The sequence below is a fragment of the Protopterus annectens genome, chromosome 9.part0 (assembly GCF_019279795.1).
Source record: "Protopterus annectens isolate FY-2018-M chromosome 9.part0, PAN1.0, whole genome shotgun sequence".
Lineage (NCBI taxonomy): Eukaryota > Metazoa > Chordata > Ceratodontiformes > Protopteridae > Protopterus > Protopterus annectens.
This window is the reverse complement of record NC_056743.1, coordinates 1,297,660,202-1,297,684,592: the sequence shown is the minus strand read 5'-3', so window position 1 is coordinate 1,297,684,592 and position 24,391 is coordinate 1,297,660,202. Positions and strand designations below refer to the sequence as shown.

Here is a 24,391-nt window from a genome sequence, read left to right as displayed (position 1 = left end):
CATGGCATGGATATAATACAAAAATGTATCTGACAGTAACCCACATTCATAGATATAAAAACAGCTTAAAAATGCATAAGATACGCCCTACAGTGATTGATTACATTACAGCAACCATGCAACAGTGGCAAACCACTTTGCAGTTAAGCCATGATAAAGGACAAATTAATATTCCAGGGATAAAAATTCAGTGGGATATTTTAGTGTCTCAGTCACTGCTGCTTTTGTGATGCCCTTTACCCATTAAGCTGTCTACTTAAGAGGTTAGGTCATAGCTATAATTTGGCTCCCAGAAAACAACAAAGTGTAAAGACTTTTCGGCTTATTTTTGTAGACGATTTAAAACTGTATAATTCATTAGATAAGGAACTGAAAGCACAACTGCAAGTGATCAAAACTTTTTCAGATGACAGAAGGATTATCATTTGGTCTTGATAAATACGCAAAAGCAACTTTTAAAGCAGGAAAGTTGCAGCACCTAGAAAACATCAATTTGGGAAAGGAATGTGATATAAAAGAACTTTAGCAAGAGGAAGTGTACAAATATTTGGGAATTGATGAAGGATCAACAATAAAACATCACCAGATGCAAATAAAACTTAGTAAGGAATATTTTAGAAGACTAAAATTAATACTGAAAACAGCAATGACATCTAGGAACAAAGTCTAAGCTATAAACCAATTTGCTCTTGCCCTAACTTACAGTTTTGGAGTGACTGACTGGCCCCAAAAGGTGTTGGAGAGGTGGGATAGGAAAACAAGAAAGATGCCTCATGCTCATCAGATGACTTATAAAAATCATTGTGTATGCCAAGACTATATATTCCCTGTTCTGAAGGAGGTATGGGCCTCCTCGAAATTGATTACGTGTACAGATCTGCAAGCATGGCACCGCACATATATCTTCTGACCTTACAAAATCCAAATATAGTGAAAGTTTTAAAACATGAAGAGAGCAAGTCTAAAATGACTTTCCTGCTTAGTTTAGCAGCAGTATGTTTGCATCAAGCAGGAATGGAAATCAAACCACAAGTAGAAAGAAATCAGGCAGCAGCTGAATGTGCCAAAAAACAAAAGCAAGAACATAAGGTGAAGGTTCAGATGAGAAGGCAAGAAATATGGAAAGTGCATAAATATAGTTGCAAGTAAGGAAAACTCTTGGAACAACCTCATGTTGATCAGGATCAAACACAGGAATGTTAAGGAGAGGTGAATTTAAACCAAAAGGGGAAGGCTAATATTGGCAGCCCGAAATAGTGGACTATGTACATATTGGTTTACAAAGTCCATTGAACATGTACAAGAAACAGACAAATGTAGGTTTTGTAAAACACAACTGGAAGTGGTCTCACATCTATTGCTAGTTGTGATATACTCATGGCAGAAGGACTGTATACTGAAAGGCATAATAATGTGACAGCTGTTGCACTGGAGATTCTGCAAGCATTATAACACTGAAGTAGCTGAAAAAACAATGGAAACATAAGCCACAAAGCATTATAGAAAATGACGTTTACATCACGTGGGATCATCTATTACCAACAATTCAAAAAACAGATGCAGGAAAACCAGATATAGTAGTCCATGAAAAGAAGAAAAAAAGCAGCATTGATCATTGAAATTGCTACATCTACAGACTATAGTGTCTTACATTTAGAGAGACACATTCATAAAAGACCAGGATTTGCAGGCAGAAATGAGGGCAATGTGGAAGAAGGGTGCCTAGACAGTTCCAACAGTAGTAGGAGCAATGGGTCTAATAGAAAAGAATTTACAGTCATACCTAGATATGTTATTAATATACGTAACTCCATACAAATTGCAGAAGTCGTCATTACTGGGCACATTGTGGGTGTTGCAAATAGCACTTCTGGCTAACATTAAAGACTGAAACAATACTAATTTCATGAACTTTAATCATACTTTGACTTAGGAATGGAGTCTATTCCAATCATGGTATTAGAAACCCAAAAGACTTGGAGACATTAAAAAAAGTAGTTTGTCAGAGAAGAGCATAAGTACCATCAATGTCACATACCCCAGAATCCTGAGAAAGGAAAGTTGTGTAAAATCTTACCATAACCACAGATGTCCTTTTCCATGTTGCAGTATTCACTAGGGGGTTTACCCTTCTTCCCATCAGCTTGTTTGGCCAGGTTTACAAAGCGTTTTCAGTCTCTGTTGGTGCGTCGGATGTCTGACGTGTAGGCTGGTATGTGGGCCATAAAAGGGACGTCTGTGCGCACCAGTCCTCAGAACCATGAAGCCCCAGACAGAGCCAGTCATGATATCATAGCCTGTGTAGGAGCAGAGGAGAACAAGTGCAAGGAGAACAGGGGGGTGGAGAGAGGGAAGGAATATTGCAACATGGAAGAGAAAGACATCTATGGTTATGGTAAGTTTTTACACAGCTTTCCTATGTCCTTCTATTCCAATGTTGCAGCATTCACTAGTGGCAGAGTACAAAAGCTCATTGCTGGCTGGGTGGTGGTCTGGACGAGGATTCCAGGAACCCATGCAGGAAAGCCCTGGCAAATCCTGCTCTGGTCCTGGAGATGTGGTCCAGCTTGTAGTGTCTGGTAAAGGTGCGCAAAGATGACCAAGTAGCAGCTTCCAGAATGGAGTTAGTATCTAGACCTTTAAAGAAGGCTCCAGAGGAAGTCATGGCCCTTGTGGAATGGGCTCTAACGTTGCCTGTTAGTGTCTTTTCATGGTGAGAGTAACAAAAGGAGATGGCCCTAACAATCCAAGAAGTAATGGTTTGCTTTCCTACAGCTTTCCCCAGAGCCCTGGGGTGGACGGAAACAAACAGCTAGTCTAATTTGCGTATTGGCTTGGTCTTATGCAAGTAGAAAGGGAGTAGCCTGTGTACATCCAGGTAGTGAAGGACTCTCCCTGTCTCCCTCAGGGTTAGCAAAGAAGGTGGGTAGGTGAATAGTCTGATTTAGGGAGAGGTCATTAACCACCTTGGGGGTGAAGGAAGGATTAATCCTGAGGGTGACCCTATCCATATGGAAAACTAGGAAGGGTGGAGTAGCCATAAGGGCTTGGAGCTCTGAGACCCTCCTGGTTGATGTTAAAGCTACTAGCAGTACTGTTTTACAAGTGCAAAACTTCAAGCCAGCCTTACCAGCTGGTTCAGAGAGTGGCAGAGTGAGTTTTTCCAGCACATAATTAAAGATCTCAGGGAGGAGGAGTTGGTTTCCTGGGGGGGGGGGGGTCTTAGGTGTAAAACACCTTTTAGGAATAGTTTGGCTGGAAGCAAGTGGGGGCTCCACAGGCAGGCAGAAATGATTGACAGGTGTGCTTTTAAGGAGGAGTAAGACAAGCCTGTCTTTAGCAGTTCACACAGGTAAGACAGAATTAGAGGCAGGTCGCTGACCAGCAGCTCTATCTGTCTTTTCTGACACCAGATAGAAAACCTTCTCCATTTAAAGAGATAGGATTTCCTCGTGTTTGGTTTCCTGGCCTCCTGCAGGACTGAGAGCATGTCCACATTGCTTAGGTGTCTGAAGGGAATCAGAATCCTATCAGTCACAGGGAGAGGTGCAGGGATCACCACTGTGGATGAAGTTGTGTCCCCTGGTGCTGTGTGACTAGATCCCCTGAGGGGGGTAACTTGTGGTGATTGCCCTTGGATAGATAAAGAAGTAGGGGGAACCAGTGCTGCCTTGGCCAAAAGGGCCTCACCAAGAAGAATTATGGCGAGTCGTGCTGAATTTTCAGTAGGACTCTCTATATCAGAGAGAAGGGGAAAACCGTACAGGAATTTCCCCTTCTAGGACATTAAGGACGCATCTGTTTGAAGAGCCTTTGAGTTGTAAGTTCTGGAGTAATAGCTCTGGAGTTTCCTGTTTGTGGAGGAGGTGAACAAGTCTATCTGTGGAATACCCCACCTGTGGATCAGCTCTAGGAATACCTCCCTTGACAGCATCTGCTCATGACTGTCTGAGGAGGTTCTGCTCAAGGAGTCTGCCTGGCAATTTTGTTGGGATGGGATGTAGGCTGCCTGCAGGGAGATCCACTGGGAGACAGCTAGTTCCCATACCTGTAGGGCTAGTCTGCAGAGGAGGTAGGAATTGGTCCCTCCTTGCTTGTTCAAGTACCACATCACTGTGGTGTTGTCTGTGAAGATCTTCAGAATGCCCTTTCTGAGGAAAAAGTAAAAAGTCCTGCAGGGCCAGAAGTATTGCAGACATTTCTTTGATGTTGATATGCCATTGTTTGCGTTGGTTTTTCCACAAACCTTGCACTTTCCTTGTGTCTAACGTTGCTCCCCAGCCCAGATCGGAGGCATCTGTGTGTGTGTAATATGAGAAGGGGGGGTGGGCAATTGTAGGGGAAGACCCACGTTTAGGGTCACCTGGGCCATCCACCACTTTAGCTCTTGGTGAAGGCAGGGTAGAAGTGGGATTCTGAACTCTAAGGGGTAAGAGTGCTGGGTCCATACTGAGCGAAGATAATATTGCATCTTTCTCATGTGTAATCTTGCCAGTGGTAGCATGGGAATTGTGGCAGCCATGTGGCCAAGATGTTTGAGGAATTCCCTCGCAATCAGGGCAGGTGTAAGGAGGGCAGATTGAAGGTGTTGGGTCAGGGAAAGCAGTTTTTCCTGAGGTAGGAAGGGCATCCTGAGGTCTGTTCTAATTCTGAATCCTAGGAAGATAATGTCTTGTGTAGGATTTAGATTGGATTTGGGGAAGTTTATGAGGAACCTTAAGGATGCAGCAGGAGCAGAAGGACCTCTGTGTGGGCTGGGGGGGGTCTGTCTGTCTGCTGCTTGAATAAGCAGATTGTCAAGGTATGTGAAAATTTGCATACCTCTTGTTCTGCAGTAAGCAATGACTGGTGCTAGGCATTTTGTAAACACCCTTGGGGCAGTGGAGAGTCCAAAGGGCCAGGCACAAAAATGAAAAAGCAAGGAGCCTGCTGTTAATCTGAGGAATTTTCTGGAGGACGTTTTTATTGGAATATGTAGATAGGCTTCTTTGATGTCCAGGGTCATCATGAAAGCCTAGGGAAGGATGAGTGAAAAGAGAATGGGTAGTGTTATCATCCTGAAGGAAGAAACCTTCAGGAATGGGTTGAGGCGGGAAAGGTCTAGGATGCGTCTCCATGGTCCCTCCTTCCTGGGCAGCAGAAAAATTCTGCAGTAGAAGCCTCTCCCTCAAGCAGAGGGGGGGACGAGTTCTATGGTGCCTTGGAGCAGCAGGTTGTTTAGAACCTCGGGAAGGAGGGACCACAGAGGGTGCAGGTAGTGGAATAGGAAGCTTCGGGGGGGGGGGACATCAAAGACATGAAGTAACCCTCCTTCAGGACAGACAAAACCCATTTGCCGGATGTCACTATGAACCATGCAGGGAAGCAATGAGAGACGGGAGGATAAAGGTATGGTGGGAGGAGGGGGGTAGAAAAGGAGGCAGGCAGTCCGATGCTGCCTGCTCTTTCTGGAAAGAGAGGTCTCTGGGCGGAGGCTTGAGGTGTCCTAGGCTGAGTAGTCTGCCTCCTGTGCGGTCTTCTAGACCTGGAGGGGGCAGAGGACCTAGAAGACTTCTTAATAAACTGAGTCTTGGCTCGGTAGTTGCTTTGAAATTTTAGGATTGGAAAGACGAGAAGATGGTTTAGATCCTGGAGCTCTTTTCCTTTTTTTGCTGAAGTGACTTAAAGAGATCAGCTACAGTGAAGCCAAAAAGGGCAGTGGGATCCAAAGGAGCATCCAAGAGTTTGGCCTTAAATTCATCTGGTAAAGGCTGAAGACACAGCCAAGAGTATCTCCTCAATACAGAGGCAGATGCAGCTGACCTGGCAGAGGCCTCTGCTACATCATATGCACACCTTAGAGAATGTTTATAGACTTGAGAGATGAGCCCAAGCAAGGAAGACAGGGATGCCTTTGCAGTGCAGTCAGGGATCTCATTAAGGTCTTTGGAAGTTTTGTCCAGTAAGGCCAAGGAGCATTTGACCATGTGTGACTGGTAATTTGTAGCCCTAAAGGCTAGAGTAGCTGAAGTGTATATCTTCTTCCCCCACCTCTTCATGGCCTTGCTGTCTTTATCTGCAGGCAGGACTGTTGTAGTAGGGAGAAGTTTGTTAGCCCTGTCAGTGGCAACAGAAATGGTTGCCGGGTTAGCTGGCAGGCATTTAAAAAGAAATTTGTCTGCATCAGGCACTCTATACAACCAGTCTGCCCTTCTAGGGGCAGGTGGCCGGGAATCCGGGTTTATACATGCTGCTGCAAAAGCATCCAGGAAGGCAGGCTGGACAGGAGAAATAGGGGTTGGGTTAGGAGATTCCATCTGGATCAAGTCATAGAATCTTTTCTGTTGCTCAGACATGTCTGAGCAATCCCACTTAAAATGTTCCCTCATGAGATTAACCGTGTCCCCAATAGTAAGGTCATCCACAGGGAAGTCAGGTTCAGCAGAGGCTTCTTCTGGGGAACCACACCCCAGAGGGGAAGATATTTGTGAAGAGTAGGACAAGGAGTCCTCTGAGGAGTCAGACATTTCTTCTTCTGCAGGATGGCTAAAAATAGTCTCTGGATGAATAGGCCTGGGACTAAGAAGAGGTGGAGCAACATGAGGGAGGTCAAGTGTAGGCCTAAGAGCCAGGAAGGCAATGCAGAGACTGACTGAAGGCCTGCCAGTCTGGCAAGCCCTCATGGGATGAAGAGACATGCTTTGTTTTTTTGTTTGTAGGCCTAACCGATGTCTGGCTGGTGGTTGGCCTTTTAAGAAATAGAAGGAACGGCAGAGGCTGAAGCGTCCATCTCAGAAGCTGGTTCCCCCTGGCATCTGAATCAGGTGCTGGGATATCCTCCCAGGACGTGTCGTCTGCTCTGGATTTTGCAGCCTCCTGGTAGGTACCCACTTTATCCAGTGTGGCAGATGCTGGTTCCTCAGCCAAGATAACGGTGGCTACAGACTGGGAATTGGCAGAGGGAAGAGAGGTGGAAGTGGACGGCCTCACGGGCTTGGCCCTCTTCCTAGGTGGTTCAGATGGGGCATCGGTAGTGGCTTCTATTCCAAGAGTGATCTGCCTAAGTCGCTGGTTTTCGGGATACAGGTCAAGGGCCTGAAGTCGGCGACGAAGGGTCTTGGGGATAAACGACTTAAAAATGATGCAGCTTTTATAATTGTGTTCCCTACCCAAACAAGAGAGACACTGGTCTTGGGTGTCTTTGGGGGGAATCTGGAGACCACAGTTGCACTTGCTCTTACCGGACATTAACAGACTATAGTAATTACAAAAGGACTGAAGAAAATCCCCAACAGAGTACTTATCTTAAAGTGAAACTGATCCGATGTCCACGAGTAGCAGGAACACCTGGTGTATGGCTGGCGGCTGAAAAGTTCTGAGGACTGGTGCATGCAGACATCACTTTTATGGCCTACGTACCATCAAAGAGTAGAATACACTAGTAAGCCAAAAATACAGCAAACCTTGAATCCTGGTCTCTTAAAAATACTTTAATAAACAGAATCCAAACCAAACAGAAGACAATTCACGATACAATCCACTGATACTGAGCGCTTTCACCCACAGACTTGGGGCATCATCAGAGTACAAGATAGTGTTGCTCATCATCCCTTAAATACTAGTTACAGAAACAATTAAATAACCAATTAATCAATCATCACAATTATCATAGAATAGCCAGTGTTTCAAAGCTTAAAGATACAAAAAAATATATATATATTATATAAATAAAAAAATAGAGAAATGTGTACGAATGTGTATTGCATAAATATAACTTTATCTTAATTGCATATGAAATAATATTACAACCTTTTGTTTAAGTATAATGTTGTTTAAAACATCAAAAATTGTATATGCATATTTGATTGTTAATTGTCCTAAAATGTACCTAAAATGTAGTGTGTTGATTGAAAAATGTATATACATATAAATACTAAATATAAATATAAATGTAAATATAAATATATAATTATATAATATAATTCTAATTCTAAATAAAAATGTAAATATAGTAAAGGGTGTTAGTGTAAATACATGTATATATATATATAAATATAAATGTAAATATAAATGTAAATAATAAATATAAATATATATAAATATATGTAAATTGTATATAATATATAGTATTTAAATAAATGTTAAAAATATTTGATGGTATACTAAGTCTTCTGAAATGAATTGTATAAAAAAGAACGGATGGTATAAAATGTGTGATCTGTATAAAAAGATGTAACATGGTGAAGTGTAAATTAGTATAAAAATATGACTTCTAGCAATAAGTAGATAATAGTACAACTTTATCATATAAAATGTGATCTAAGTTTAAGTATGCTGGAGATTGCTATTTGCTCATTGAGGCCAGGCCATTTGCAGGCGTTAAGCCTGAGTTGCCATAAACATTCTTTGGCTTCTAACATAGTTTTTACATCATCACCTTTATGTATACTTGGTGGTATTCTATCAATGACAAAAAACAGAAATCTTTTAAAATTAGTACAGTTTATACTGTGGTTAAATAACATGTTAGTGGTTTTGTGCCTTTTAATGTCACTTAGGTGTTCTAGAATACGTGTTTTTTTTTTCTGATAGTTTTCCCTATGTATGTATGGATGATGAGCAACACTATCTTGTACTCTGATGATGCCCCAAGTCTGTGGGTGAAAGCGCTCAGTATCAGTGGATTGTATCATGAATTGTCTTCTGTTTGGTTTGGATTCTGTTTATTAAAGTATTTTTAAGAGACCAGGATTAAAGGTTTGCTGTATTTTTGGCTTACTAGTATGGCCTACGTACCAGCCTACATGTCAGACGCCCAACACACCAACAGGGACAGAAAAAGCTTTGGAAACCTGGCCGAACAAGCTGATGGGAAGAAGGGTAAACCTACTAGTGAATAATGCAACATTGGAATAGAAGGGCATATTCTCTTGCAGATGTTTGAGTTTGGCTGGAGAAACTCTGGAAGAACTGTTGTAACATGTCTACTTTGGAGAGTGAGAGAGAAAAGCTCTTCTCAAGCCAGAGTCCAGCAGAAATCCAGGAAACCATTCAGAGAGAAGACTTCTGCAAGTTGATTTGAACGACCGGAAATAATAGAAGTTCCTGAACAGCTGCTACAGACCCTTGAAAGCAGGAAAGCAAGTGTGCTAAGGTAATATGATCTAAATATGGACAAATGTGAATTCTGCAATAAGTAATGACTGAAGCAACGCATTTTGTGAATACATTTGTTGGAGTGGAGACTCCAAAGGATAAAACGGAGAACTGATGACTCAAGCCAGTCAGAACAAATCTTAAGAAATGTTCAAAATGGTCAGCAAAGGCAATGTGATAATAATTAATGTTTAGATCCAGCTTTAAAACAAACGTTACAGGAAGGATCAGAGGTATAAGACACTGAAGTGATAGCATCTTGAACTTTGGAATCTTGATAAAAAAAACTTGACCAGAAAATTCCAGCAATGGCCTCCAGGATCCTTCTGGTTTGGGAACTAGAAACAATCTTGAATAACCTCTACCTTGGATCGATGACCTCACAGTAAAATGGATATAAAGACAGAGGAGCAATGCTCAAGGCAGGAGAAAGAGATAGCAGGGAATTAAGCAGTGCTTAGAGAGAAAAAAGGGAGGAGCCAAGGAGAGAACAGAAGGGAACAAAGTGTAAAAAAAAGAGAGAGCAGCTAGACTAAGGTAGCAGGAAAAACATACAGCAGTTTGATGAAAGGGACACTGAAAATAGCCGTATGGAATATCAATGGAATGAACAGTATAGCAAAAATAGAAAGGATCCCAGATATGCAAAACAGGAAAATGGCAAACACTAGCATTGCAGAAAACACACCTATCATAAAATGTGGCAACAACAGTGAGTAGATTACAATACAATCATATTTATTTTAGTTCCTCATGGGGTAACAGGAGAAAAAGAGGAGTGATAGTACTAATGCAAAAAGCAGTGAATTTCAAACTAAAAAAACATGAGAATTTGAAAGATTCCTAATAACAGTGGTGGAGAAAGAGGTACAATTAACAAAGAATATGTTTTCACTGGGAATTGATGAGCAATGAGATAAGGAACAGACATACACAGTAGCACTGAAAAACAAAACAAAAAAACACATAAATAAAAGGGGAAAAAGACAATCAGAAATTTAAGAAGGAACAGAGATTAGGGAAGTCATAAAGACAGTAACTTGGGTAATAAAGAATGAGAAGGCAATTTTACCAAAGAAGCACAGAGAAGGCATACAAAAAAAGTGGAGGAAATGGAGGGAGAAGACAGAAGAAGAATGGGGATGTAAAGAAAACAAGAGGATGACTGGTAGGATACAGATAGATGGGACATGAAAGTGATTACTCAGCTACATAAAAAGTACAAAAAAGAAAAGGAAGACAACAGATGAATGTTTTGATGAACAGCTGTGTGACATTTTCTACTCAGTGTTTACTTGAGAAATATACATGTCCGATATACAAAAAATAAAAATTCAGTGACAGTTCATGCATGGACATATTGAGTGCAAGGTGCATAATGCTGCTGAAATATTGCACTACATCTCTATTCATTGTATCTGAATATGATCTTATATATAGCTTGCTTTGTTCTACTGTTATATTATTTATTACATTGTAATAAAGTTTGATATCAAAAAATCTTTCCCTATGAGATTGAGAGGCACTGTTTGCATGGCTCCCTGAGAAATCATTTTGGGTAGAATGGGAGGAGATAGAGCAATCTGGTTTCTTGTGCAAGGGGGAATCCCTTGGAATGGACGGAGGAATTCTCATTGCCAAGTATATCCCTGCTGGATTACATTCAGAACCTAAATGTAAAAAAACAATCTAATGTCAATAAGGAAGATGACTCGATTGTCTAACACTTACTGGTTTCTTGCTGCTTAAAGAGAGCCGAGGCAGATGGAAACTATCTGGTCTGAAAAAAACAGGGACTAAAAATTTGTATCACTCCTTGAATTAGTTTTGCCCTTTCATCATACTTCTTAAGCACTTCACCTGCAGAAGTTTTACTAAAGGAGAATTTAACATCTCAAATTTATCATCAGGAATATTTTGGGAACAAAGTCAAAAAATCTCCTCAAAACTGATCCAGGAGTAGTAGTTCTGGAGGAAGAGTCAGCAGTATCATAAGCACACTAACTATGCTTGCTTGCCTGAGAAACAGCTGCCACAGAAGCATTTAATCAATTATTTTCCTCAGAAAAAGGAAGGTTGACCATTAGAATTCTGCATGATCTCAAAAAAAGAAAAACATACTTAAGACATACGCTTGACAGTTTAAAATACTAAATGTTAAAGTACTAGACGCATACATTTTCTTCCCTAACTTATTCAAGGCTTTCCATCTTTGTCAGAAGGAATAGGGTTATTAGCAATAACTTGTTTAGCAGCAACAAACAGATCTCGGCTGGACCTGCTTTAGGGTTACAAAACTTGTAAGACCTCTTTGAAGCAGGAGGCTGAACATCAGGTAAGTGAGAGGCAGTGAAAAAAATCTTCTTTGTAGCATACAATACAAGAGGAATAGGATCAGTCTTTGGCTTATGCAACTGTATCAAATCATAATACATTTTCTGTGCCATAGAAATTTAATTCTGGTCAAAGTGGGAAAAAAAACTCTTTCATGTTAGCTAAAGTGCCAGTGAAAGGAATCTCTTCAGCAGGCAGATATGAAGCTACACATTCCTCAGAATCAAAATGCTCAGACTAAGGAGGAATTCCTGAGGTACTCCCCCCCCCCCCCCTACAATGGTGTCACTTGCCCTTACAGAAAAAGGCACTGCTGATTGGAGTAAACCTGAACAATTGTTCATCTTGAACCTGGCAGACTTCTTTGAGAAGGTCAGCAAGGCAATGGATGAGGGTAAAATGGTGCGCAGTGCATACCTTGATCTGGCTAAGGCATTTGATGAAATACTCCACTCACTGTCAAACTTATGGAACTAGGTATAAGCTCCTTTGTAATGCACTGGATAGCCAGCTGACAAGAATAGGACGCAGGAGGTTAGGATGTGTGCGACCACCTCCACAAAGAGGCTGTTAACCAGTGGAGTTTCTCAAGCTTCCATTCTGGGCCCACTCTCCTTTGACATCTACTTCATGAAAGTCAAAGGCAATGTCAAAAGCCTTTGGCTGACCAAGTGTGCAGATGACTGCAAACTGGAAGCGGTCATAGTATTCCCCCAAGATTTAAACACCCTAGAACTTCCAAGATGGCTGCACACTGAGCAACAGCTTAATGCTAGCTCTCCCAGTGTAAAAACAGAAACTCAAGTAAGAAGGCCAGTAGACTTTTGCGTTTATGGGTAAATTTCAGTAAGTGTACTGCCTGCATACCAGGAAAAAAGAAATACAGAGCACATGGGAGAAAAATCAGCTACAAAAAGTGAGGAAGAAACATTGAGTGGGAAGTTCTGCAGCTGTTTAGCAAAAAAGTAATGTAACCTCCAGTCATGACTTCCAGTAAGCTACAGGAATATACAAGACAACTGCACACAGGCCTGGTTAAAATAAATGAAACACTGATGGAGTACATGAAGACAAACAACAAATGTCTGGGAAAAAAATAGAACAAGCTTTAACTCATTCACTTCAACACAGCTCAGGATGTTTGCACTGCAACTTCCAGTGAGTGGAGCCTAAGCCTTTTGACAAAATCAAATTAAATCTTCAAATTTGAAACAAATGTTCATATCTCTGGAACAATAGTGGTTATGAAAGTATAAATGACAAACCGTTAGACACAAAACATTTTTAGAGTGGTAGTATTCTTTAGGTTCTAGGTATTACATAGAATTTTATAAATGACAGTAAAAACGGTAACTTTTACATATGTAATATTGGGTATGTACCACTTCACCTAAAACTCATTTCACTGACAAGTAGTACAATAAGGCAAGTCAAAAGTATATGTCCTTTCCCCCACTGTAGTGCGATCCTGGTGTTAGTATATATAGTTAGGGGGGGTATGGGGGGCGCAGCCCCCCACATTGGGTGGTGGGGGGGCATAGCCCACCACTTACTTGTTTTACATTTTTGGTAAAAGTCAACTAGTTGGGGGGGCTACACCCTCACACCTCCCACACACCCCTTACTATATATACTAACACCAGGATCGCATTACAGTGGGGAAAAGAACATATACCATTGAACTGCTTTAGATTACTACTCATCAGTGAAACGAGTTTTAGATGAAATTAACTTTAGGTGATTTGGTCTTGCTGAAATGAGTTTTGGTGAAGTGATACATACCCGCAATATTTTGTAAACAACTTGCAACATCTCAGCAACCACTGAAACTACACACACAGTCAGCAGCATTTTATTAATCCAGCTGAGAACTTTATTAGGAGGTTAAGGAGCTCTGTCTGTGTTACTTGGTTGTTGAGATAATTAGAAAAATGTAAAAATTATATCTATATAAATTAATATCATAAAAACACTTAATATCTCTTTACCTGAACTAGACATAAGTCAACTATTAATGCAGTTGAGTCTGCCACTGTGTATCCTTCAAGATGACATTTTTTTAAAACCTTGTACATAGCATGGTTTTGGAATTATTGATGCAAATACGAGTATTTGACACCTAGAGGCATCAGAAGGAGTAAACTGCAGATTATTCAGGAGCTATTCAAGAGGACAGAACTTACTTCTGAAAATATAGCTAGGGAGTGGGATAAAATAAAGGTGGAGTTTAAAAATAGGGTGCATAATAAAGAAAGGGAGCTATGGGTAAAAAGAATTATTTAGAGGTACTAACCAATGTTAAAGTATTGCAGAATAGGGGGAATCTCACAGAGCAAAAACAGGATCAACTAAAGAATGTTAAGCAGAAAATAAGGGATTGCCTTAATAATATACATGAGTTTAGAAAGACTGCAGTTAAGCAACTGTTTTTGAGAACACTAACACACAAAAACTTTTAGTACAACAACTCGGGCAACAGAAACCAGTGGTAGCTATAATGCCTAACGATCCATCAGAGTCAGCTTCATACAGGCCCATTTCAATACTAAACCATGATTATAAAGTGTTTATGTCTATAATGGCTAAAAGAGTCAAAGGTAATATCAAAATTGATAGATATGGATAAATGTGGTTTTGTGGAGGGGAAGCACACATTTGACATTAAAATAACAAATAGCAGAAAGTGTAGGAGCAAACCAAGGCTGCACCAGTCCATCCACATATAAGGTACAGTAGTTGAAGCACCAAGTATGAACACAAATGTTCCGTAAAATTATAAGTCCATGTAGTAAAGTTCGATAAAATCACAGGATTTATTTAGAAGAAACAGGTAAGCGCTTTCACCCTTCTGGGCTTCCTCATCATGTGCCAATAGCTACGCCAACCTAGTAATGGTAGACTGGGAAAAAGATAAACTGTTCATGTTGAATAGCTTCAAAGAACATGTCATCTTCTATACTCGTTTTGTGGATGACATATTCCTTTTATGGACAGGGACAGATGATGAGCTAAGAGATTTTTTTGAGGAGATTAATGGCCTATCATATTTTTTAAAGTTTACCATGGATCACTCAAATTATCTGATTGCGTTTCTAGATGTATATATTGAAAGACTACCTAATGGACTCCTGAATATGGGTGTCTATAGGAAGAATCATTATAAAAACACTCTTCTACATAGAAAGAGTATGTACCCTAATTATATTTTTAAAAATATAATTAGGGGACAAGCTATACGTGCATCAAGAACGAATTCCACTGACGATGGTTTTATTCATGAACTATCTGATTTTAGGGATAGATTAGTATAGAGATCTTATGATATAAATGAGATAGTAAAAAATTTTGATTGGACGTTGGCCACCCCAGGAAACTAGGTCATCAATAAACCCCCCCCAAGAGTTGACTCACTAGTCAGGGACCTGGGAACACATGTAGACAGGAACCTAGCTATTGCTCAACATGTGTCCGAGGTAGTAAGAAAATCCTTCTTTGTTGCTCTATCTATAAATAAGTACAAGGCATCTAGATCCAGGGAAGTCATCATAATGTACTCGGCCTTCATTAGGCCCATCAGAGTGTAACATCTGTTTTGGTAGTTACACATTCAGTAACTGGAATGTCTGCAAAGACTCCTTACAGAAATAGGACAGGGCATAAACACAATGTCTACACAGATGGCTTAAAAGCCCTATCTCTCCTACAGACTACTGAGAGGCGATCTATGCACATCTGCAAAACAATACTTTAACGATGCTTCTGAAGAAAGTATACAGATCAGTTAAACTTTAGAGGGAAGATTGCGATGCATTTCAATATGAGCAGTTAAGTTTTGGGTTACTGTGAACGTACTAGACAAGGACACAAGCTCACGTTTGCTCTTTTCCAACCTTTCCTGTAACTAGTCTAGAGAAATCTTGATGAGTGGATGGGAAATAGAAAATTCACACAGGAATCACTCCAGTGGCTTTACTCCACAGAGACACTGGGAACTACGGTCAGGTGGCACGATGCCAGGGTAATCCTATGGGCTAGGCTTGTAAAGGCTCCAGGGCCATTAGCCTAGTACACACCTATGAACAAAGCACTGACCCTATAACCCTAATCAAAAGATGTGCAGTACAGCTGATATTTACCACAGTTTGAAAGAGATACAATTCTCTGTGGACTGATGCCATGTCTTGATTTCAAGCTTTAGACATGCAACCTTTACAGTAAAAATCCATGACAAAATACAGTGACATTTATGGTGTATGGCAAACTTCTTTCCAATGTAGTAAAACATCTCCATGAAATGTGGCCTACATGAGGACATATAAATATTACATTTTTCTTGTACACTGTTGGCAGTTGAAGTACATACACCATATCAAAATCTCTGTTTAGTTTATCCAACAATGTAAGCCTGTTGAATAAATGTCATGCAATACAAAACAGCATATTTTTATGAGATCAAATAGTGTGCTAGTCTGGTGGTTAAACAACTGACATATGGGTCATGTGATGTATTGTTTTACCAAATGACTGATCATGTTATTGTAGAGCTCCTAATTTCCCCTTTGGTTTAATGTGGATCTGGTTTGAAGGTGGTATAATCTAGCACTGGGCACAACCATTAAATACTTAGCTGGAAAAGTGTAACACTGTTGCAAGCAACTGATACCTACTAAAGTTAATCACACTGGGCTGCTACTTTTTAAGTCTTCTCACTCTGTTATGAAGGATCATCTTCCAGATGGGTGTGTGTGTGTATGTGCGTGTCTGTGTGCGTGGGCGTGTGTATGCAGTGAAACATTTACTACCCAGGAAATGATTTCCTCTGGCTAGAAGAGTGTGGTTACATCCACTGGCTTCCAGCTCTGCTCCCACTATCTTAAAATGATCTCAGGCCTATTTTCTTGATCATGTTCACCAGCAAAAATATAAAAAAAACCCCACTAATCTGGTTAGTATAAGAAATAAATGCTTCTTTTTTGAGGAATGCTTCACCTACATGAATTAGACAGCTGAAATAATTGAATCCTGACTCAACACAGCGGAAGTAATTTCACAGCCATTTCAACCTCATTTCCCATTCTTACAACAAACAGATGCCAGGTAAAAGAGGAGGAGATGATGTTTTGTTACTGGCCACAAATATCAACAGCATGCTTTACTTCGGCCTCTAGCTTTCCTAATGTGTTTGAGAAGGAACTAAACTTTGTGATGGCCTGTTAGCACACTCACTTAACTCATTATATGCTATTTCTGTGGGCTTTCATGTCCCATTCAAAGCAATAATGCTTCAAATTCAGGTCATGCACAGCTCTTTTGTCTTGCTGTAGTTTAACTGCTACAATACTGAATTTGGCATATTCAGTGCAATGATTAAGCAATTTAAATGTGACAAAATCACTTTGCCAGAAAAAGGAATGCAGAAGCCTGCTTCTCGTTTTCAGCTCTAGAGTTTTCTTTAATTTAATTTTCTTTCAGCCTCAGAGCTCTAGGCACTTGTGATCTAGTCTGCCAGCATTCAGCAATGTCACACTCAACTGACTGCTAGTAGGCATTAATGAGTTAACAGTACTCGTCTACCAGCCACCTCCCCTATCAGAATCTGCCTTTATTGAAGTTGTCTATTGATTCACTAATAACAAACAATATAACAATACAATAATCATAGACTTCAGCCTGCAATGTGAAACTACCAAAATCTTCCCATCTCATTTAACATTATTGTAGCTTGAATTTATCTGGCTAGTCTCAGAAATTACAAGACCTAACCCTTTTTCAAGTAACACTCTACCCTTGACTGGTTTTTCAGCAATAGCCCTTTCTTTCAGATACTTACCACTGCAGTTGATCTTCATTTTTATTAACCACTGCATTGTTACTTCCTTAGTATGCTGAAACGGGATGCATAAACAATCTGATACTAAGCCTGTGAACCGCTGCTCTGGTGTGACTTTGCAAATATTAGGTTGAGTATGTTACACCTCTCACCTTACAGTACAACTTTAACCAAGTTCTGCAATACTTGCTGAACAATGTATGAGAACTAAAGTATAATACCCTCTTAAAAAGAGAAAAAAATAATGGTGATCTAGTATCCTGAAGCAATTAATCTAAATTAAGCCTTTGCTGACTGAAAAGTAGTCTGGTGTAGTACAGACATGCTTTACAAAAGCTGTTTTTTTAACAATACTACTTAATTTGAACCTAAAGTGAAAAACTTACAAAATATAATAAAAGCAAAAGCACAATTCATACAAAAAAGTTAGCTTTCCCTGCTTGGTAGTTTTAAGTTTTAAAGGTATGTGGAGATAGACTGTTTAGTGAGAAGAGACGTACATTCTCAGAATGACACTCAGTGCATGACTTCTTTGTTACTGACACACAGCAGTTAACTGCAATTTTTGACCAAAACTTTGCATCTCATTTCAGCAAGACCCTATCAACTTCTCTCTGGTACTCCTTTAAATGTAGCACTAACTGTCAATTTTACTTTCTTACAGGACTCATTGCCTCAAGTAAACAGATGGCTATGTGAACTCCAGAGCTGTGGCCATGCTGGATCTGAATGGGCATGCAACACCTTTACTGCCTTTCCATAAGACATATTATTAACTCCTCTCTCTCGCTCTCTCCAAACATGGTTCCTAAATTATGGAAAATATCCCTCTGCACCTCTCCAAACACAACTCCGGCCCTCTTTGGCAACCTGACCAGCTGCTCTACTCTCACCACTAGCAAAGAAGCTGGACAAGGACGTTGATATGTAATTAACGGCACACACTTAAGGATATAGCTTCCTGACAAGCCAATAGCATGACTTCAGGAAAGGACACAGCAATAACTCTGTTCTTGTATCCCTCACAAAAAGTCTGCTCTTTGTCATGAAAGACAGATATGTTATGATTGCTATCTTTACAAAACTCTCAAAAGGGCTCTATGGGATAAATACTGCCACTCTGTGATGGTTTATGGACTATTTCTAGCACTGATACTTTTAAACAATTGTGGACAGGAACAGTTATTAATATACCTTATAAAGTCATGAGTTACCAAAGACTCAATACTTGGTTCAGTGATTTTAACACTTAAGCATCAACTCACATACCATCTCCCTTGACATATGCAGCTTGCTTCTTTACACTGACAACATGGTTATATGAACATTTGGAAACTCCCACCACTTATTTCTAATTCTGAACACCAGTTTGGCCATTATCTGCAAGTCACTCAAGCAGCAGAGTCTAAGTTAATTTGGGTAAGAACAAATTTATGCTCTTTGGTAACCAGATTAGACTTTACGCATGCAAGGATTCTTGGAATATTATAGACACCGACTTCAAGCCTCTGGAGAATGTCCACGTTTACAAGTACTTTTGTGTTTGGCTTGAACTCATCTATAACATTCACTTCTCAAATTGACAAGACAGTGCAGTCTATGTAATGCTATGTACATGCCACACTGTGAACAGTCTATTGTCTAAACAGGCTACCTCTATTACTGAGAAGGATCGCCTACTCCCTACACTCAAGTACACCCTCCCAATCAATAGTGTTGTCTTCATTTATAACATGCAAATAGTACAAACCTTGCAGAAGAAAATATCTACATTTGTAACAAGAACAGATTGGGAGGAACTAGTCCCAATCAGTTAAAATGGCTGACTACCTAGCACCTACACAGTAACTCTCACTCTTTGCATTGTACTTTAAAAATCAATAAACTCAAATTACTACAGCACTTTGGAGCAACACATACCTAGGAAATAATGCTCAAAGGCACGGAGATCTACTGATTCTCCGACGGTCTCTTGTAACTTACACCCAAGTCTCATTCACTCTGCTAATTTCTTTTCCATCAAAAGTACAACACTTATGAATCCCCTTTTAAATAGCATCAGACAAGCATCACATTCTGCCTTCTCCTCCCACTCTTCACATAACAGAAGGCAAAATGTTGTTGAATAAGTAGTTGCCTTAATGAGGCTACTTTGCTCAACTTGTTTCTGCAGGTCATTGTTTGATGAAGATTTCACTGATGTTTTTGACAATTTTCTTTAGTGTAATAACGTTTATGTAAATATTATGTAATTTTTGTCAAGATTGTTTTAATACATTTTATTGTATGCATGGTGTTTTCACAATCTTACATTGACTAGGTCATGATTTAAAAGGGGTCTTTAGATTTAGTCTATCTACTTTCAAATAAACAACTAAACACAACATCAAAGATACAGCACAAATGCTTATTAATGCACACTCAACAAGCAAAAAGTCCACTGAGGGGCTACTGATTGACCAATATGGTTAGGAGCTATGATCATCAAGCTGATGGTTTCTAGTACAGACAGCGTTGATTCAGCCTTACTAGAACTAAAATGCAACTGCTACCACTAAACCACATTTGCAAATGCTCAATAGCTACACTGCAGTTTGAAACTGACTGCATTTATGTATATATGTATGCATGCATGCACATATGTATGCATCCGTTAAATTTACTGGCTGAAGTGGGACAGTGATCACAAAGGACGAATTTCAATTTCACACACAATCTATGAATAATACAAAAAAAAAGTAAAAAAAATCTTCCATCAACATAAATCATATAAGAAATACAAACCTTTCACCAAGTAATTGCCATGTGTACGTGTAATTTAAAGATGCATATTATACATTATAAAAATTTGAAGATTTATTCAACAGCCAACAAGACATGATTACAACAGAAAATGAGCATTTAGAAATTACATACACTGACATCTTGATGAGAGCTGTGAGGTGCTTTAAGCTGAACAGAGTAGATCACAAAAGGAAGGAAAAAAACAAGGGAAAAAGTGAGGGGGAAGGGTAGGTGTATAGGCTAAAGCTGGAGGACCTGCAGTACATAGAGACATTAGTAGTAGATTGGCTCTTTGTTGGCTGGAACTTAGATGGCTTTATTTAGAACAAAACAGTGGTATTCTATTCTAGTGATAAGGGAAGTGACTGGCCAATGTCTACTGGAGATTGTCTGTAGACAAATTACATTCTTTAGAGAAACTGAAGGTATAACTGATGCTGCATACATTATTTCAACCTGCAAAATTCTTTATCTCTAGCTTCACTGCCTGTTGGGAGACAAAAACAGTAAACATTTTCAAGTCCATGCCTGGTTTTCTGGCTCATAGGCACTGAGTGCTGACTGCAACCCAGGTGACCAGGGCTTGATCAGCAGCCTTTGCACTGGAGAAATGAAGCAGTGTGGGAGAGAATTGAAGGGGCTTGGCCCCTTTATCTCTCCCAGAGGAGGGGAAAGTTGCCAGGTACTCAGGGAGCTGACAGGGAAGTGCAGTTTCCTTGGTGGAGACGAGGGAAACCAATTTCTGTGCTTCATGGTTGGAACAGGGTTGCTCGCTTGCTAGGTCCCTTGCTGAAGTGAGAAATGACTAGTGTAGTCAGGTTACTGCACAGCTCCCTTCTACTGCTTGAGACAGGTGTTCACAAAGAAAAAATGGGGCACAAGATAAAACCTTCGAACTACCTTGGTGGCTGTCTGAATGATAGCCATTCTCAGTCAACCCTCACTCTGGTGATGGGGAATAAACTGGTCAGTTTGCCAGCAGAGGGATGATTGAAAAGCAGGGAAAGGGGGCAAAAATCCAGGCTCAAAAGAGAACTTTTCTTACTTAAGCTCCAATTTGCTTAATGTGCATCTGAAAGTTCAGAGTATGGTCTAACCGCAGACCCATGTATTTTAAAGATACAGTGGTTCCCAGTGGGTTCTAATGGCGGCTAAGGATAACTAACCCACACTGAAGGTACACTCCTTAGTATGTTATCAGTTCTAAAGAGCAAGGTTTTGGTTTTCATTGAGTTTTGAAGTAGTATTCTGAAGCTTAGCCAGCTGGCAACAGTTAAAAGAGATCTTTGTATCCGAATATGTGAGACTAGCTCTAGAAATATCCATGTCATTTGCATAAAGTACAGCTGAGAAAGTCTGCTGATATAACTGGGGAAAAGTAAAGGGGAGGGTATAGATCCTTGGGGTACTCCCTTATGTAAGGCTGCCCGGGGGGGATAGAGGTTATATTTTCACTGTGAATGTGTCACTGGAGAGGATATTTCTGAACCACCAGCACGCTTTACCTGTTTCATGAGGGAAAAGTGCAGACAGGAGCCAGTGGTCAATAAGACTGATAGCCTTCTTAAGATCAATGAATACTGCTCCTGTAAGTTGACCTCTGTGCATCCCAATTAAGATGCCATCCATTAAAGTCCAGAAAGATGCCATTGTGCCAACAGTTTTATATTTTAATATAAACTAAGACATGATTAAAAAGTACTAGAAAAAAATGTTCTAAAGTGTTGCAATGACAGATATTAGCTTGAAATGAGAGGGAAAGGTTAATGTAGGTGCTTGTGGAAGAGGCTTTATTATCTTTAATACTTTTAAAAATGTATTGTGACACAGGCAAAGGTTGTAGATATGTTTAAGTGGAAAGCCAACAGTGATATCTCAGGGATGATAATGGTGTCATAAGCATACTACAGCAGCACTGCATTTCCAAAGTTATTACATATACCATTCAAAAAATATAAGGGGGTAGCAATAAACCTTGAAGGATTTCAACTTCCACTAGCAAGATAGTACTGATGGTACGATTCCATTTGATTGGTATCTTCCACTCAGATAAATGGAAAACCACAATGTGGCTCTGAATTTAACATCATAAGTAACTAGCATCTCCACAAGCCTACTATGGTAGACTTTCCAGAATGCTCTGAAAAGAATCAATAATAATGAACTAACCATGTAACCTTTGATAAAATTATGTTGTACATATTCAATAACATCTAGAAGGGCTGTGCTGGTGCCACTGTTTGGTCTAAAGCACAATGGCTGCCTCAAACACAGACACAAGATGTTATAGAAATTGCAACTGTACTAATCTTTCTACGCTTTCTAACTAAAGGGGATAGGCTACAAGTCAACAGTTGTTTAGAGTAACTATATGGGTTCTTCTAAAGAAGAAGAATTGCTGCCTGCTTCTACAAAGAGTGATGTCATCTTTTTTGAAAGAATAGTTAAGAAAAGTGATTAGATATATAAAACCAACAATGTTTAGAAATTCAAGAGGGGATTTTATCAATAGCAGCAGATTCTGGCTTTCAGTCTGTGAAGAAATTTGTATACCTGGACAGACAAGACTTACTGAAAAATGAGCAGTAGACATTTAAAACCAAGAGACTCCTATCCAAAAACTCTGCCCATCTGCAATATTTTTTTAACAAAGTCACAGAAGTGTAAGAGAAGTAGATTAGCAATTTTGTCACTAAATTAAATTTAGGTCAGAGTGTTTTTTTACCCACCTTTCCACCTCTTCTTATTAGGATGGAAAAGACATTGTTACATTACTTATTGTCATATAGATTCCTACCAGCCCTTTCGCTCCATGTTATCACCCCTCACCACCAACCAGGTACCTTGCTATAAAATCTATCACACCTCTGACATTTCCCCAGCCGTGCTCTATCTCTGTCTCTACATGTTATAACACCAACTATCTAACAGACACAATGCCAATTGTTAATCTCTCAACACTTTCCTTAGCATACTTTCTTGCTATTTTGTCTGTCACTTTAGCCTTCACTCTGTCAATTACAGATACTTTGCCTCTTTCTCATCCAAGTCCGGAACCCTCCAGCCCTACTCAATGTATTCTTATTTGGCAGTAGTGGGCATATCTACTGACCAACACCAGCAATAAACTCACTTATGCTACTAGGAAGGCATTTATTTTGCAATCCATACTCTTACAGAGGTTACCAATCCCCATCCCAAAAATGAAGGATCCTCTCACAAAACTCCACAGTCTCCTACTCAGACTTATACATTCAGGAAATATTCCCTCAAACCCTGGACCACCTCAATTTAGTCCTCAGTTGCAGAACCCAATCACCTATCATATCAGAATTAAAGACCTTAAAGTTGTTTGCCTGAATGCATGCAGTCTTAAAATAAACGGACCCGTCTTGAAGCATGGCTGGTAACAATCCTGCTGTATCAGAAACCTGGCTGAATGATGATTGCTGCCCGTCTACTTTTATACAGGACAGCTACTATACTTGTAGGATAAATATATATACATATAGATAGAGAGACAGATAGATATAACAACAGAAGACCAGGCCCTATATCTCGTGGTGGTGCTTCAATTCCAGTCAAAAGACCTCAATTACAGTCGTAGATTGCACTAATTTGCATACTGCAAATGACAAGAGTCCCAGTTGGGTACTCTCTTACATTACATTAGGTAGGCATACTGGATTACTGCAGGTTACATCTCCCCACCCTCCCCAGTTTCTGTTTTACATAAAACTTTACAACATATGTTCCCTAAAGGTGTACATAACAACACAGTTGTTCTTGGTGATTTCAGTATCAATGCTATTGGGAAAGACTCTCTGCATCTGAACAAAGTGTTGCAGCAATTTAGCCCGGCACAAATAAACATGCTCCTACTTGAACCAATACAAGAATTTGTTCTAGCTCCAAACTTGCCTTAAAAATACCCAACATACAAAATAGGTGCCTTCACATTGAAATGCTCCCAAATGTTCTGAGTGGCTATTCACCCATTAAATACATCTGGCCATTCAAAACACATAAAAACTTCCTCAAATAAGTAAAGTAAGATCTTTCCCTAATAAGCTACCAAATCTGAATGCTCTACTCGGTGCTATAAACTGGACTCCCTGTATGCCATGTCTGAGCCTACCTCTGCTTTAGAAATTTTCAGCACAAAACTAACCACAATTCAGGATACACTTCACCCTCTTACAAAAAGAAGCCTTAGATCACACTGTTGCTCATGGCTTTCAGTGACTATTAAAAAAAAATCATTGCCAGAGATTCAGCCTGGAAGAACTGGAAAAGGAACCTCAACAA

The 24,391-nt window shown here is 39.8% G+C and overlaps 1 protein-coding gene across 12 annotated transcripts in view; it reads right to left on the bottom strand.

Moving 5' to 3' along the window:
• The window catches only part of CAMK2B (calcium/calmodulin dependent protein kinase II beta), a 3,372,251-nt gene that overhangs the window by 2,890,607 nt on the left and 457,253 nt on the right, over window positions 1-24,391 (bottom strand). The window lies entirely within an intron of this gene.